Below are 18,517 nucleotides of genomic sequence, written 5' to 3'. Positions count from 1 at the left end.
TGTATGGTTTCAGCGTGTCCTACACCAAGCTAAACACATTCATCACCATATAAAACGAGACGTTATTTTTCCAGTTTGTCAGGAATTCGGATTGAACCCTCATCCTGAGTTCGGCTGCAGGATTCTTGAGTTCAGCGGCTGAATTAGAAATGTGAGCTTCTTAAATATGCCTTGTTTTGTCTCTGTTATAGCTATTATAATGTGTCTGTGTGGTAGTAAGCCGGTAGATGTTCTAAAATAAGAAATGCTGTAATATATATATATATCTATCGTTGCTCACTTATGGGTATCGGCACCAGCTTGATCAGCAGAAAAAGTCTTTAGTTATTTTGTTACGGATGTTCTCTGGATCCTTTGGCCATCTGGACTCGCACAGGAACAGGAAATGAAGAATGAGGAATTAAGAGGGGCTCTCTTAAGGATATGAAGGCTTGGGGGAGAAAAGGGAAAAAGTGAGCAGCCCTTAAAGTCCGACCTGCACAAATTAGAGTACTTTCTTTTTTCTTACCTTCGTTCCTACGTCCCTCCTGCCTTCATTATCAGGCTGATGGATCAATAATTCATTTTAATATTCTCATAGAAAGTGGTTCTCCTCTTAAAGTTATACCCAAATGGATATATTACAAATTTCATTAGATAAAATAAACACACAGGAGAACCTTTTTTGTGACTGAAATATTTACACCAAGATGATGCCTGTTTTCTTAATTTTGGCCCTGTCATTGTGGCTGAGATTCCATGCCCCAAGAAGGAAGATAAGTGCTCAGTAGGAAGATATTCTGAATTCCTCCGCTGTCTTTCTCCCCTGTAATGTTCCTCTTTTCTTTTTTGCTGCAGCGTAGTCGCTGGAACAGTTTCAAACATTTCAGAGAGAAGGAAATTCACTTCAACAAAGATTACTTAATGAACTTTTGGATAATTCCTTGCTTGTGTTCAGTATGGCTCACTGTCGCATAATTATATAATTTATGTAGCATCACAGACATTTTTCCCCATACCTCATTTCTCTTGCTTGTGTGATTATTATACGCAGTTAGAGAACAGTACCCAGGATTGTGGATCAGCGCCCCCCCTCTCTTCTCATGCATATTCAAGCACGTGTGCCCTCACGTTCACACACTTTGTGAAAAGGCAGCTTGGCTCTTGGTCAAGGCGTCTCTGCTAAAGACTAGACCCTGGACAAGAGAGCTGATCTCCAGCCAAGCAGGACAGTTACAAAGTGGAGCATGGGAGGCCCCACCATGTTTGCTCAGATCTAAAGCCTCTTTCTCCACAGCTTTGTTTGCATTTTGTTCACTGCGGCAACTGAACGTTACACAGTAAAGCCTCACTTTCTCTCTGCCTGTGCTCTTTTCACTTTTTTCTGACTTGCCTGCTCTCACTGACAGTTGATTCAATTCCTCTGTAGTAAAGAAAATTATGTGCTTAATTGGATTATTGGGAGTTTTCTTCAAATGAGTGCTCACCCACCCACACAGCCCCAGACTCTTGAGTTCTCTCCTCTCAGATGGTGCATGGAGCTAGACTCCAGTCTCCAGGATGAGCATGAAATGAAAAAGTGTTATAATTGAATACTACTGCGTCAGTTTTAATTTAATAAAAGGTTTTATTTACTCTTTCTTTATCGGTTAGTCTTTAAATCAAGACAAACATACCACTATTGGATTGCCTTTGCTTTGACTCATGCACTCTTTTATGCAAGCACACACACACACAGATATACAGTACGCATTGTAGTAAAAACAATTTAAAACTTGAGCCTGACGTCAGGCGTGAAAGCAAGTCTTGCTGTCAGACATTTCTGCTGGCCATCACCTTCAGCGGGCTACTTGGCCCAGATTTCTAGAGACACCGAAATATCCAAACGCACCCAAGCATCACTGGAATTTGCACCTGGCTCCTGTGGTTCCACAGTCATGAGAGCTGACAGTCCCTCTGGCTCTTTCTGTGCAGTCCATGCACATGACCAGAGATCTAAGAATAGTATAATTGAAATAAATCTTTTGAAGAAGCAAAACAAGGGAGTGGTGAGAGGAGACTGGATGAGAGTGCCTTACGAAGGGGAGGGTCGCGCTCTTCACCTATTCTTGTCCAAATAATGACTTAAGTCGTGTGGCCTACAAACATCCCTGTGGTTGTACAGTTGTGTCGTGGTGAAATGTGAATGTTACTGATTTTCTCCCAGTGAGAGGAAGTTCAGGACGCAGATTAAAAGGCCTCCCTTCCCACCCTCGTGCAAATCGCAAATCACATGGAGCCGCAGCGCTTCCTATTGCCTAGGAACCCAACAAACACCCCGTTAAAAGCCACATCCACATCCCTGTGTTTTCATCTTACTGGTCACAGGGAAAAAAAAAAAGTTTGTATTCTAATTAAACGTCGCATGTGTACCCTGCTTTCCATGTGAACACCAGCGCTGCAGTGGACTACCCAGCATTTCCCTTTTCCATTCATACGTATTGGATGCTGTGTGAAAAGTCTGATGATGGTTGGGGGAAAAACCATGTCAACATGCCATAATATTTGAACTTGATATCCCTTGTTCGTTCAGCTGACAAATGAAAATTCTGTCCTTATCACCGCTTGGGGCAAGTTAAGGCCTCTGAGAGGCTCATAAAAGAGTCTATGTACTCTACGCAAATCCTAATTCTCCTGCTCAACAGGTCACTGGCGACATGCTTCATGGGATTATTTTCAACCAGGCGTTTTGAATGTTATAGCATACATGGACCCTTCTTCCCACATACCCACTTTCCCTCCTTCTCCTTGTTCCTGCCTTTCACCGTCTTGCCTGAGAGGATTAGCAAGTCAGGCTTCCGGACACGGAGCACCACTTGGTGAGGATGTGACTCTGAAAATCTCCTCTGAGACAGGAAGGAGCTGGACGCCGGCTCTGTGACAATTATGGCTTTCTCTCCGTGTCTATTTGGGTTGAACATTTAACAAAGATTTGGCCTGATTTTATCGGTGCAAACAAACACTTTTTGGGGAGATTTTTTTTTTTATTACCCAAGAGACTGAGTGGAGTCTGTGGAGTCCGGGGTATGAAAGGGAATTATTATTTGTTGAAGGCATTGTTGTTTGGTGGTGTGGAGACTGTTGGCTGCAAAGGAACTCACATGGTCACTGATATGCTTTACCAACCCTTTCAGAATGTGGTTTCGACTCCAAAATTATTCATTAGAGACCAAATCACGCCGTTGGCTTATTGACAGGCCAGCAGCAGAGTTCATATTCAGGTGGAGGCTAAGTCGTAATTTATACTAAACAGATTAACTCGTCGCACAGAATCACACCCCTGTAGTTTCTTCAAGGCTCTAGTATAATTTACCTGTTTTGTGCAAGCAAAGAGTTGTGGAGGAGTTTTTCTCACGCATTCATGTCTGTGCCATTCATACAAAAAAGAAGGTCAGCATCAGTCTGGTGTGTCACACATGCACACCTGATCCCACACTTTAGTCCAATATATTATCCTACCTGCCTGGAGCATCCGCATTCAACACGTTCAGTCTTAGAATCGGTAAAAGAATACAAATGGCAAACAAACGGAGAAATTGCAACCAATGGTATTAATGTTTGTTATTCCTACACCCTGAATTCCAGTGTATAAATCCCTGGGGGTTTGTCTGTGGAACCTGGTCACTACACGACTCCCATTACATCGGCTGTCAGAATGTCTTTCATCTTACTTTGACCCAGGGAGAGTGTGATCAGTATCTCCTTGGTCTATCTATCTCATTTCGTCATGGCTTACAGCTATGGTTCCCAGCCGTTTACTGAACCCTAAGACCTTTTCCAAATCATCTTTTTTTGTCATCTTATGATTCAACAGATCAGGGGAATGATAGCATTGGTTTCTCCCATTGTCTGTTCCCTGGCACTTCTGTGGAAGGTCCTAATCCCACTTTAAATTGGCTCCCTGGGTGGTCTGACACATTTCTACCGGATTTATTCTGCTAACTTTCACTGGTTTGAAAATATTTTATGTTTGGAAAAGCAAGTGATTAAAAGGTATTTTATGCTTGTATTCCAGCGTGGTATTAACATAATCTGAATATAGACTTTGAGATTTAAAAACGGTTCCATTAATTCAAAATACATGGGCTACCCCCTTGTTTTCCCCACAATGTGTTAAGGCTTGATCAGTAAGACTTCCTGTGTGTTTGATAGTGTCTGGCAGCAAATGGGAGCCAAAGAATTATGGTCTGTTCTGACACTTGTTTGTTATTTTGAAATCTGGATGCACTTACCTTTATTCTCGCCAAGAATTATCCAGTCAACGATAAGACTACATTCCTTCTGAACTAGATACTTGAATGTGAAAGTTGAACAACCTGTCTTTTGATATTTTGCTTGAAAATCAAACTGGTAATTTACTTAAAAATGAGCAGCAGATGAGTTGTGTCAAATGTAGTTTGGGGAAGCCGGTAGGACATGTGTGATTGCGACATTAAGCCATCAAGGCTTATGGAAACAACAGTTTTCAGTGAAGGGTAGTCACTTCTGCTTTAAGTTATCCGCAAACCATAATTGTGCTAACTGCTGAACAAATAAAATGTTGTTGGTTAAAGTCCTTAGGATCAGTTTATTCTATAAAAACACAATAATATCTTCAATTTAAAGACTTTCAAACTCTTTATATTGATGTCAATATCTGTTACAGAGATGGTAGCACAACTGACATCTGTCGTCTGTTAGCTGATATCATTACGATTAGGCTTTTTAAATCCTATTATCATGACCTAACGTTTGATCTTGGGTGAGTCCTAATGGGTTCATTATGTGTCAGTATACTCACTTTGTTTGCAGCACTACCTGTTAACTGCCTGGTGGTGGGTTTTCAAGAATAGGTGTCAGTCATTGTGTTTATTCTAGCAATGACTGGCAACCTTTTAGGAAGTGATGAACTGTTATTCCAATGTATGGTTTGTTACCCTTGAAGTGAATAATCAGTAGGCGCAGACTATGTTTACATCTACATACATTACTCTATTAATTGTGAAGACCAGGATAAGGGCGTAGGCTCATTGAAGCTACTCACAACTATTAGTGTCCCCTGTAACTGATAATTACATCTAAATCTCTAACTACATTTAATGCTTACTAACTAAAAACAAGATGTAAAAAGAACTATAATCAAAATACTGGTCAATCCTAAAATAGATTTTTATGATCAAATGTTTCTATAGGGATTTGACAATTGGTTTTATTCATTATCGTGTCTCAGATGCTGCCATGCGTGTCCACACGCATATGTGGTTTTCATGCGTGTCAAGTCACGTAGACCATGAGTACATGCACGGCACAGCAGGAGGGTGACATGCGGAGAGTTCTCTCCACATGCATGTTCAGCTGTCACTGAACCACAGAGGCCAGCCCTCCTTTCTTCCCCGTTTCATCCTTCTATTTTGTCCTTTACTATCGATGCCCCCTGTCTCGGCCAGGCTCCTGTCCCCACTCTGCCTTTTCCTTCTCCTCCTCCACCATGGCCTCTGTCCTCTAGCGTGAACTTGAAATGACATTGATTTAACTCGCTGGAGTTTGTGGGCTCATAAGAAACCAGCAGAACTAAAGCAAAGGCAGCACCTTGCTCTGATCTCATAATCCATGAGTCATGTAACCTAAGTATCACTGTGGAAAGACGGCATATCAGTAGCCATGTGCTTCATATTTATAATGTCGCGTCGCAAAAGGCAATGCCCTCACCATCGCGCAGATACACTCCAGCTTCAGTTCTCGTGCTCTATACTCGCACAGAAGCAGGATCCCAGCTATGACACCCCTGTGTATCTCATTCATCTGTAGAGAATGGAACTAGCGAACCGAGTAGCCCCCCAACATTGGCCTCTGCCTGCACCTGCAGGCCCAGCTGATGGCAGGAAAGCTGGACGGAAAAGGCTTTTGTTAAAGAATAAATCTGGGATAAGAGCCACAAGAAAAAAAGCTTTGCTACAAGTAAATACAAGTGAAGTATTCCCCATTAAACTAGTTTCTGTGTTAGATATAAATTTGATAAGCTTGGTGAAATGAGGTTCGGAAGAATGGGGGTTAGTGGAGAATCATTGCCCCCCTCCTCCTGCAGGTCATTCATTCATTCATAAAACGAGGCCGTTTTATAGACCTCCCTCTACACTTGCTTTTGTTGCTGTTGTGTTCCTCAGCGGAAGTGAAAATAGAGATTAAGCGTGGTCATGCAAAATCACACGTCAGTCCATTGTTGTTAGTTTAGATGACCGGTTTCCACCTCTTGAAATGTTTTTGATTCCTACACGGGGCCTTGCTGGAGAGTATGAATTCCTCCCAGATACTGTGCCTGATAACCTCTGCTGCCTGCATGAATTTATGATGTTTACAGTTGTGCTCATCCTCTAAAAAAAAACAGCCCCTCTGCCTTAGTAAGGCAGCCATCTTTAATCCACTAAAGAGCCCGGGGATTTGGCCGCCCCTGGCCTGCCTGAAGGTCTTTTGGAAATCTCTCGGCCGTGAGAATGGGGACTTGGGTTGGAGGTATGGGTTGGGGTTTGTGTGTCCATGCAGGAGGGGCTGGGGACAGTCTTTGTGAATTTAGTTAATCTAATTTGAGCTCTTTCCCCCCACAGCCCTTTCTCTCCCTCACTACTGCCCCTGTTTCTAACATCAGTCCAACCGGGGAAAGGTTTGCGTGTCCCTGGTGAAAATAGGCTTTGTTTATTTTAATCTAATATCCTGGTAAACCTGAGGGGAATGTAACTGGGAGCATCCACTGAAAATAGTGACCATGTTACAGTGTTGTTGTTTTGTTTTTTTTTGTTGTTTTTTTTTAAATAAATACTTCTTTACGAGTTGAAATACATAAATAAATACATTTGGGGTCAAGTCTTCATTGACAACTGTCTGTAAACCTGTTTGGACTTAATGGGAGTCATCAAAGAACAACTTGAAACAGAGCCCAGGGTGTTGAGGCAGCTTATTTCATGTAAATGAACCATTTAGAAGCCATTCTTTGGGTTTTCACACCTTTGATTAAATCAGTGTGATGCTGTTGGATATCAAATGGGTATTAACTCATTAGGTTTTTCCCCTCTTTGAAGTCGCCTTTGAATATCGTCAGGGACTCGTAATCCTTTTTTAATGGATCAGCGAGTGGGAGAGTGGTTCACCGAAATGATTAATGTGACAGCCTTTCTCACCTAATGTTCTCTGTGTTTTGCATGAATGGGTCAAGACTTGGTTGATTAATTTAGGAAATGTTGCAGTAACGGCGTTATTGTTTGGAGGCTGATGGTAACTTATAGATGTTTTGCCTCATCAATCTGCTGTCATCTAGCCGTAAACGCATACCCCCCCGCTCTTATCTTTCACTTCTTTTCCTTTTTCCTACTCCCTATAGCCTGCTCTTTCCTCAGCTTTGTAATTTTAGTGTGTTCCCCTCTGCCCTTCCTTTTAACTTAAGGCAATAGGTGGTGAAGGGCAGGAATGCAGCCGTGGGACTGTAAGGATTTATCACACTGAGGTGTGAGGGCTGCTGCTTGTGCTTCTGTGCCTGCAGATGTAACAGTTTAGTGCCAACAGCATTCCCACCATGGAGCCAATACAGAATTTTATTGCTTTTTAAGTTTTATTCTTTTGACCACATGCTCTGTGGCTGCAGGGAGAGGAGCGGGATCTGGGACAGAGAGTCAGATACGTTGGATTTGCATGCATGGGTCTTTTTAGTCTGTGTTTTGTGTGAGAATCGTTCAGTAACATCACCGGCTATGTATGAGAAAAGCCTGTCTCCATCTGTCTTCGTTTCTGTTTTAAACAAGCGCTCTCACTCTCTCTCCGTCTCGCTCTGCTCCGGCTCTCTTTCCCTGTCTCCCCTCCCATTCCTCTTCTGTCCACTCCTCTCACTCTCCTGGTCCCTTCCTCCTACTCTGGCTCTCAGGTTACGATGACTGGGGGTTTTCTTGCTTCCATCTCCTAGTGTGTGTGTGTGTGTGTGTGTGTGTGTGTCTCCCTCTGCACTGAGCTGTGTCCTTGTCCCTGCCTCCTGGCAGCGAGGAGCCACCCAGCAGCCGGCCTGTGATTGGGCAGGGGAGTGGGGCTCTTGACACAGCGCGGTGCTGACTGCTCTGGGACGTGTTTCAACAGATGGTCGAGGTTAGAGAGTGTCATCACATTGGAGAGAGGATTAGAAGAGAGAGGTTGTCTTCCAGGAGCTGTGTGGTCCCCCCCTTACTCTTCAACTCCAACATCCCAGCACACACACACACACAAACCCCTCCATGAGCGGAGGGAGACCCGGTGCAGGAGCTGTGAGGAGAAATCTCAGAGAGGAATCCAAGCCTTGCCTCTCACTCAACCAGAGCTCTGCTCTCCTGCCTTTCAGGTACTGCACAACTCTCTCACTTGGTTCATTTCTTTTTTTCATTTGTGTTTTCTTCTTCTTTCCACGTAATTTGCAATGTCAGTGCTTGTTAGTTTATTCAGGTAGGAGAACATTTCTCATGCAGCTTACTGTCAGGAGTTGGGGTGTCTTAAGGTAGGGATTTGTACAGACTGAGCTTTTTTTCCTGCACTGAGTCTGTGTTTCCCTGTACAGCAGCTCTGTGTGTGTGAGTACAGGACTTCATAGTTTCCCCCTTGAATGACAGGAATTCCCTCCGTTGCAAATTCTTCCGTCTCCGGGGATTAGAAGGCAGCGCATTCCATCAATGTCATTTTTTCCCCCAAATACATGAGCACCCATCTGTTAATTTACCCTCCGGTCCTTTGAAAAAGTCTGCTGTCATTACAGAAGTATGCTGTATAATGAAGTGCGGCACTGAAAGGATTCTATAAGTTCTTATTCTGAAAGCGTATTGTGCTTATTTTACCTACAAACTATCATGTTGTTAGTTCTTACAACGGGGGAATGAAATGGCAATTTTTCTACGTCCCAGAGACTCAGTGTGGCACTCAACATTCCCTCACTTCGGCCCAGATACGTTTTTCCATAAATCTTATTCAGAGTGCACTTCTGGCAGATTGTGTCAGTGTTCGCTAAATGGATGAACTGCTGAAGAGCACCTCCCCGGACAAACTGTCAGTGCTAAACAGCGACTCTGGGAATGCACACCTCTCTCCAGCTATTTAACTCAAGTCAAGTGAAAAGGGAAACTTGCCGGCGCAGTGGGGATATGATGTATAGTATTTATACCTCGCTCCGGGCACTGTGTGTATGTGTGTGCCTGCATAATGTGTGTGTGTGTGTCTGTGAGGTGTTTGCAAATGGAGATTGTGCAGCTGTGAAAGGTGAAGAGCAGCCGGGCTGAGAGGACAGGACAGGAGAGGAGAGGGAGGTTGTGTGGGTGAAAGCTGCTCTTGTATGACTTGGTGTTTACCTTGGTAAAACAGTCAAAGTTACACTTCCTGCTTGTTACTTGCAGCGTTTAAAACACAGCTACCAATAGATTGTGATTGGAACTTAAAGGCTGGTGAAAATGTGCAATGAATACGCAGATCAGTGAGGGAAACATTTGGATCGCTAGTTTAAGAACTTGGCTAGAATCATTGTAGGCAGCAAAGTTAAAGTAAAAGATTTCCTTTCCAATTTCCAAATAATTCCTCCGTTTAAATTTTTAGATAACTATGACTTAGATGAATTAGAACCTACACAGAAATATCTTTCTGCTCTCCTGACTTTTGAGGCAATATAAGTTCATTTAAAAACTATCGAATGTATTTATCCTCGTGCACTATTATGCCTTGGCTTGGTCTAAGACTGATTTTACAGGGTTACACTCATAAGCTGTTAATATTCTGGCAGTGATAATTAGTGCTACTTATTCAGCAGTCCGGAAGAAGATGGAGCACCTTCATTCGAAGGTGTTCAGTAGTGACAAGTCAGACCCATAAATCCACCCTTCACTTGAGTTTTCAACCTAGACTTTCTGATTACCCTACACAAGCACACAACGCTGCTGTACTGCCCTGTACTGACCTCCAGTTCAGAGGAGAAGGGAGATCCTTTAAACAGTTTAGCTTCACTGTGTTACAAACAAGAACATGAGCAGCTGCTGCTGCAAATAATTAGGTTCTGGGGGGGCTGGGGGGCTGGGGCGGGGGGGTGTAGCTGCTTGCCAAGACAAACGTTGTTCTAGTTGCGGCGTTGCCATCGTTCAAATGTACTTTGTGTGTGTCGGTGTTTGTGTGTAATGAGTCAGTGAAGTAATTAGTTCTTTTGAGTATGGTAAGTGTTGTAAGCATAAAACAGGATTTTTTTTTTAATGGTGTTCAGTATTTGCAGGCATGGAGAAAAAAGGTGTTTTAAAGGTCAGGTTTTCATTCTTTCTCTTTTACTTCAAATAAAGATATTTATATATATATTTATACATTTATATATTCTGAATAAGTTTTGACACGATTCTCCCATCGCTCCAGTTTAATAGTACCTTTGTACCTGGACCCTACAGTGACAGCCACTTCATTAATCGAGTTGATCCTAGGAACATTTGATCAAATATTTGTTTATAATAATTTAAATGATCTATACGGTGTATTATGAAGGCGGTCCTTTCAGTGGAGGACGTGTGGAACATCCTGTTTCCTGCGTCTTTCACCTTTTTGCAATTACAGAAAAAAGATGCCATTTAACTGCAGTTCTTTTGTGTGCAAGCGTGTTAAGAAAAGATTTCCTCTGGCACTTGTTTATCTCTTCAGCTTAATGATAGTGCTCCTTATACCAGTCTGATTGCATAGTAGAGCTGGAGTAGATTGCACAGTCCCTATCACTGCAAATGGCCGGTATTTGAACAGTGAGCATTTGGCATGCTTTTATTTATGTGGAAGACAGAGAGACTATCTTTAGATGAGTCAGCCACTTTCTCAGTGCCTTTGTTGTCCCCACTGATCAAACACTGCCATGGAGTTGCAGTACACACACACACACATGCATGCATGCAGGCCCTAAATGAGGAGTGTTCTCATCTTAACAGCACAGATCTCCAGGGAAATGAAACGAGCACAGGCGCACACATCATAGATGTATTTTGGGGTATCTGGGAGCTCACAATAGCACCCCCAAGTGTTTGTTCAGTCTCTCATTTGTGCAGTAAAGGTCAGGTCACGCAAACATCACATCCAGCTCATCTCTGGTAGGAATGTCTGATGTTTTCCTTTTATGCATCTGGCATTCGTCCCCCTTTTGTCTTCAGACTCTGCCTTGATTACTAGTTGGAAGAAAAGTATGTATGTTTTGTGAAGAATAGGTTGTGCAACAGCCAGCACTGACCCCCCGACCGGGTCCCTTTTAATTGTTGACATGAGGGTGAATGGAGTGAGAGAAGATGTGAGATTGTTGCCAGTGACTAAAACTGCACAGAAATTCATAACCGAATGAGAGAAGGGAAAGAAAATGCTTCTCTGTGATGCCCAGAGCTGCTCTTGTTCAAATGTCCCCGCACGTAGATGCAGCACGAACTTAAGAGGGACAAAGCAAAGGCCGGGTCAAGAGAGGGGAAGTGGAAGAGGGTGTAAGTAGAAGAGGCAAAGATAAGAGAAAGCGAGAGGTGTGAACATGTGATAAAGAGGGAAGGACAGCAAGTGTCTGAAGTGGAGGGACCAGATCGTGTTGTTATCAGGGCCTGGATCTTGTGCACACGCTCTCAGTTGTCACATACACGTGTGCACTTTTGAAACACATGGACACAAACATAATCTTCTTGTGGCATGTACAGAGGAGAGAAAACACAGAAGAATGTGAACATACACACATTATCCACAAGCTTACCCCCCCCTCGGTCGTCCACCCCCCAGAGAGCTGCACTGTCCTTGCTTTGTCATCTCTCTTGTCCAATAATCCCCTACCCAGGGAGAAGCAATCTGTTTTAGATTTGAAAGAGAAAGGGCCCTGTCGGTATCACGTACAATTAAGCAGCCGTCAGAATTCGTGGGCTTAAGTTTGGGAGGGAGAAGTGCTGCCACTGGGGGGTTGTCCCTTTCATCCACTGCCTTTCCAGAATGGAGATAATGGGATGGGAGGGTTGAAGGGATGGGAATGGACGTGGTGGGGTGAGTTGGGTCGGGTGCAGAGAGAATGAATAAGTTTCCTCACCCCTCCATCCCGCTCCACAGCTCAACTAATAGAAGCCAGCATGCGTTTGTTTCAGCTCTTCTGCTCCCTTTCTTTTCCTCTCCCCTAGAGCGGACAAACACATTCAGCCTCTGCCAGCACTCCCCTCCTCTGTCCATGTGCCTCTGTGTGTGTGTGTGTATAGACTTGGCCATGTGCTACTGGTAGCCTCTGGTCCTTTTCGCCCTTATTCGAACAGCTTGACTTTGCCATGTGGACACTGGATCTTTGAACAGTTGTAGAGTAGAAGGTTGAATAACTTTGTTTATACTGACAAGGTCCAGTGTTGGATGGCATACATTATCTCCCTGAACTTGCCCGTGGCAAGTGGAGTTTGGCTTGTATCTCTCGAGCATGTTGGGATGATGTATTGACTGCATTCCTTCAACTTTGGCTCGACTGCAAAGGACTGGAAGCATTCTTGTCGGGGGTGAACTTCCCGTTTAAGTCTTTGTAAGCTAATTAGTCCGTCTTAAGATATCACATTTGAGACCTTTTCACAAATACATTAAGATGTGGAATTTTTAAACCAGGGAGGATAAAGTTGATTCAATTACACATGACGTTACTGCATGCTTTGGAAAGCCACACAGTGAGCCAGAGGCAATAGAACGAAGAGCTCCCTTGTTTAGAAATTACAGGTTACGTGTCTGTCTGTGTTCGAGTCTGACTGATTCTTACTCTTGACTGTTCGAGTCGGTGACTCATGCACACACACACACGGAGAATTCGATATCCAAGTGCACACACGCATACAGAGCTACTGGCGTGTACAGAGGCGAGTGCTGAGCAGGCACAGGTGCAATCGAACAAATACGGTTTTATGAGCGGTATCGTATTGGTGTGTCACAGCCATGGGGACGTTTGTTTATGGCGTCCAGGGTCACGCGGGCTGGTTCTCATGGTCTATGTTTGTCTGCAGTTCTCGGAGAATATGCCTACACATGCTCCACATTTTAGGGGTGTTTGGTTTCATGCACAGGCAGCAGCACTACAACTCGAGCAGGTTTCGCTGACTGAGCCGCCTCCGTCCCACCCCTGAGGAATTTTTCTGTATAATTATTGCCACTTGGAATGGAGTCGGTTTGTGCTCTATTAAAGTGGTTAAGATAACAATTAAGAGTGGATTGCTCGTTGACTTTTCATTCACAGCAGTACATGCCTTTATGGATCAGTGGATCGCTCTGATTCGATAAGGTCTAACATGTTTGAGGTCAATTGAAGTACGATAACGGCACATTTATAATTAGATCTAACAATTATTGGTGTAGTGCATTAAGAAAAGCCCATTTCCTCTTAATTTCTCATTACTTTCCATTACACGAGAAAGAGAATTCAAGTCACACGTTTCATTTCAGTAGTTGGTAAAAATTACAGGGCTGTTAAATTCTGTAAACTGCAGAGCTTTAACAAAACATAAATCTCTCTTTCTCTCTGCCACCATACTGCTGAATTCATGGAAAAGAAGTCAATTTCTTTATTTTTGACAATTACCTCAGTGGAAACCCATTGAAACAATTTGCCATAGCTCTCTTTTGTGGTGAAAGGAGTAATTTATCTGGGGTATAGTCGACACGTCAAAGAGACACGAAAGCCACCCGTGAGTGAGCAATATGTTCTGCTCCCTCTCGCTCCGACACTGCCTGGACTTTCTCTCGCAGCCTGATCGACTGTTTCTGATCAGAGTGTGGCTTCTGACAAGAAAGTGGCTGCTGGAGGAATACAAATGTGCTGTATGTTATTAATCTAAGATCGTCCATCGCAAATGGTTTCCAGTCGTAGCTTTAGAGAGGATTTCACAAGAAAGTGGTTATTTTACCCTCTCGTGATGACTTTGGCTGCCTATCCTTTGATTGTGATTCCACATTTTCACACCACACTTGAAATCCCTTTCATTCGACCCCCACATCGCAACTCCACCCCCACACCCCCTCGCCCCTTTTCCTCACCCTCTTTGTAGGTAAATCTGCTTTTCCTCTTATAAATTGGAATATGACTTGAAAACCAAGCCTCCTGGAAAAACAGTGCTCATCTTAGGAAGAAGGGGGAAAAAAAAGAAGAAAACGTTAAGGTCCATGTATTTTAATGTGCGTTAAATTTCCACCAGGGCATTGAACATAATGATGACGTGTATGTGTGAGTGATGCCAATGACACTGAGCCCTATTCGTCATGTAGCAGCATGAGGCCTTTGCTCAAATATACAAAGCATGCTCGTAGCTCCAGGTATGGGCATAAAAATACAGACCACCTCCAGGACAGGAACACACCCCTGACGTACAAATAAATACACACAGCTTTCCCCATTTGTGAAACGACCTGGTGTGATTTGTAATCATTTGGCTCAAACCCCCTCATGATTTCCAGCAGACCACCTCGTGGCCCGTAAGCATTTCTCACTTTGAAGTCAATTGGACCGGGATTCTTTTAATTATACACTAAGATGTATCCATAATATTGATGAGGTGGCCTGGCAGCCTTGGCACTACAAAGAGTCTCTTACCAGGGCCGATTGAAACATGAGGGGTTTGACTAAAAGCCATGAATAATGCGCCCACTCCAGGTTCACATTTCACTGAATTGAGGCCATTCTTCCTCATTAAAGTGGCCTGCGTTGTGCCCCAAACCCCAAACACACTGCATACTGATGGATGGGAATCATTTCAATCATTTCCTGCAACATCTGAAGGTTTGTATTGTTTACATGGATTCTTCCTATCAAGGTAAAACCCAGTTGTTGCCAACAAATAACAAAGAGTCAGTGATCTTGCCTCACAGCTTGCCTCACAGCTTTGCACTTGGGTTTTTTTCTTTTTCTCTGGAATTTTGTCATAGAACCTCCACCAATTTGGGCTTTTTGGTCAAACAGATCAGTGAAGTTAAGAGTTTGAAAACACTAAGGTTTTGAGCCTGTTCCCAGTGTGCAACCAAAGCCAAGTGAGTGCACCGGGACAGAGCTCTCCTTCAGGGAGCCCAGTGTGGTCAACTGCTGGGTTTTGGTGGGTGCCCTTGGCCGAGTGGGGGCAGCGTGCCCTGACACAGGCCCTCTTCAGTATTAAAAAAAACTCCTCATCAGTCCTGATGGCAGCTAACCAGCTGAATTTCCTGGTATTACAGAAGTATTTGGATGAACCTCAGTATTAATGTAAGTCCTCGCCATAATCATTTTCCCTTCAGAAATGTAGAGAGGTGAGTCTACGCTAAAAAATGCAAACAACAAAAAAAAAGCATGCTCTCTTCTCCATCATTATCTTCTCGCCATTGTTTCCAGATCAGTTGGCAACTGAACATGTATAATATCTGCACTCTGTCACAATTCTGTCGTGTGTGTGTGTGTGGAGTTTTTTGCACAAACGGGAAATAAAAATGTCCGAGTTATGACCGTACACTGAAAGGCTTTTAACCATTATTGGTAGTCATGCAGTCTATGGTCACAGAGCAGCTTACAGAATTCAAAGTATGCCATCGGTCTAATTCCCCACTCTACCATTATTCCTCTGTGACTTTGCTGCCATAGAAATGGACTGCATATGGAGAGCGGGAACAAGAATGAGAGAGAGAGAAAATGCAGAGAACTAAGAAGGGATTTGAGGTACTTTGAAATTGCCATTGTCCTTAATAGCGAGGTCCTTTTATGAATGGGTGATTTACTAAAGTGGAGCATGGCATCTGGTTCGTGTTCGACTTGCATCTTGTTTTGGGAAAGTGAACCCTATCACCTCCAGACATGTTGCTTTAAGTGATGCATGGATTCATGGCAGTCAATCTTTCTTTTTTCACTGAAGAATTTATTAATATTCTCTCAGTTTCTCTACTGTTTTCCCATGACCGATGGTGAATGCACGGACTGAACATTTTTACAAGATTTTTTGACCATTTTACTTCTGTATTGAACCCCTGCACTTAGTTTTTTTTTTTTTTTTCTTCCCTCAGTTTCCCCTCTTAACCCCTGTGTGTGGGTAGCCTCAGGTGGCTGAGGTTAGGTTAAACAAGCCACCATCAAAGCCATATTACCATTCGGGTCAGAGGAGGGTCAGGGTGAAGCAGGGTGTGTGGTTTAGGGGCCCGAACAGGAGGGCACAACTGCCAGCCAGCCAGCTGAGTAGCACTGCCCTGGATGGTTACACAAGCAGCAAATCTATTATGTTGAGCTTCATTTCGGGCACACAAAGCACAGCTGTTTTTGTAGCTGTACCCAATCACTGAGCAAGGGTGCCTGTGCCGAAGAAGAGTAAATGAAAGAGCTCTGAAATGTAGGGGGAAAAAAAACTAGCCACTGGCATGAAAGTAAAGATTAGTGGGGTGTTGAGGTGTGCTAAAAGTCCCTCGTGTTGATGTCCATTAATCTGAAAATTGCACATCTTTTATGTATCTGGCAGCTGTGGGACGAAAAATTTGATAGTGGCCTTTTTGTTCTAGTCCTTTTGAACCCCTGGGCATTTTACGTTCCTCAAATCCATCCCCTATATTGCTCCCCCAGCTTAATCATGAGTACAGTAAAGGCTCATTTAAAGGGTCATTAGCGCTAATCCCCCAAAACAATCAGGAAGGAGGAACAGTGTACGCTCTAAAGTCCCGCGACTCTGTCCAGGCAGAACGACTTCTTTTCTGCTCCACACATGTTATAAAGAAACTTGTTTAACTTACAAAATGCTAGATGAGATAAATACGAGTAAATGGCTGTTCAAAATTAAGTGTTTATAAAAATGACACAAAACATTATTCTCACAGAGGGCTCTCAGGGGGCTTATGAAATTTGTAAATATGCATTTGAACTCTGATCTTGGAGGCATGTAAGAGGCACTGGCAATAACAGAAGAGACTTGGAGGCCAAGTATATAATAACTTTCAGATTTTTATAATGTTCTCATGTTAAGATTTGTGTATTTACAGTGGATGAGAACACATCCAACAGTGCTTGGAGTGGTTTGTACTGAGCACCTTCCGCACTGCCTCTCATCCTGAAGTGTGCCTTAAGGCAAGAACTCCGGACAACACTTCAAGTTTGTGTACAAAACAACATTCTCACAAGAAACTCTGTTTAAACACGCGGCTCTAATTCGCCTAATCTCGGGCAGTTAATCCTGATAACTAGCGATGATTAGAGAGGTATTTAAATTGCTCAATCTGGATAATATAAGTGCTTTCCAACTCAATTCTGAAGCGGATATCCAGAGATAAGATTGATATTTCCCCTGACGGGAGTTTTCAGTACAACACAATTTATACATATGTTTCCATGTACTACATAACTCCTATTTTTCAATGATTGACATGATTGAATGACAGTTCAATGATTTGGATCATAAATAGTTTGTACGTTCACATGACGTCAGGGGAAAAAAAGGGTCTTAGTCCAACTGAAACAGACTTTGAGAAATTTGCTATAGTACAATTTCTGTCAGACTAACGTGCGCCACAGTTCCCATTCCTGACTTGAACCTGGAAATTATGGTGAGGTTCAGGCTGGGACATCTTTTGGGCAGAAAAGGAGCATATCGCCACCTAGCATAGAAGGGGCAGACTCAATTCAGTCAATAAACTGATGCCCCACCAGTGCTTGTATTTGGACCAGGACAGTAGTTTAAATGAATGGCGTAGTCGAGCTAAAGCTGTAGCTTGAATTAACAGTGGATAGAAATGTACTTTGTGGTTGCCAGCTGTCAAACGATCTTCCTGCTGACACGGAGCTCTCCAGAAAATCCTTTTTTGCTTATAAGTGAACTTCAAATGACCTTTTTTTCCAGACCAAATTAAGTTAGGATGAGAGGTAACCCGAAGGACAAAGGGAAGTCTCGCTCTCATTCGTGGCTACATCTCTGACGTTTTGCCTGCACAACTCTGGCCCGTGTCCCGCCGGTCGTTTTGTGTGTGGCACTTTATTAGTCCTGCCATCTCAGTAATTTCAGACAGGGTGGCTATTGATACGACTGTAGCTAACCACATCAGCACCACAAGGTTCGTGTGAGATTCCACAATGAGCCCTCTTGTCTGTTTTGCCACTTCTCTAAGTTGTAAGAAGAGGCTATTGCTCCGAACCACTGGCATGTGAATTTAAATCCACACTGGGTGCTAACATCAATCTCGCCCGCTGACTGTTGATTTCATCTCGTCTTCCACACGTTGACAGAAATAGACTCAAATTTGTTTTACGTTTGGGTTGTGGCTATTGTTTCTGGGATAAATTTCCATTTTATGTAGGAGGATTTGGACCATCGCTGAAGCAGAATTTGCTCTTGTGGGAGAGTGTCTTATGATTTTGTTTGTACAGTAGTTTGTGTTGTGTGTGTGTGTGTGTGTGTGTGTGTGTGTGTGTGTGTGTGTGTAATTCACTGTGAGTTTCTGTGCACTCTACCACCCTGCACTGGAGGGGTGTTTGTCCAAATGGCGCCAATGTTTGCTCAAGCCTGTCACCATGACTGGACTTGCTGGCCCGAACGCTGCC

At 43.4% G+C, this 18,517-nt stretch overlaps 1 protein-coding gene across 5 annotated transcripts in view; it reads left to right on the top strand.

Moving 5' to 3' along the window:
- Positions 1 to 18,517, top strand: part of sulf1 (sulfatase 1) — a 75,815-nt gene that overhangs the window by 32,117 nt on the left and 25,181 nt on the right. The window contains exon 2 of one of the 5 annotated variants that reach the window (XM_058633337.1): positions 8,113 to 8,350. The exons of 1 other annotated variant lie outside the window; for it this stretch is intronic. The gene's annotated coding sequence lies outside the window, so the exon portion shown is untranslated. Of the gene's footprint in view, positions 1 to 7,968; positions 8,351 to 18,517 lie in introns of those variants that run through there. 3 more of the 5 variants (XM_058633329.1, XM_058633353.1, XM_058633361.1) reach the window with 3 other exon arrangements.

Source organism: Solea solea, chromosome 1 (assembly GCF_958295425.1).
Source record: "Solea solea chromosome 1, fSolSol10.1, whole genome shotgun sequence".
NCBI classification, from domain to species: Eukaryota; Metazoa; Chordata; class Actinopteri; order Pleuronectiformes; family Soleidae; genus Solea; species Solea solea.
This window is presented reverse-complemented; position numbering and strand designations above follow the sequence as displayed.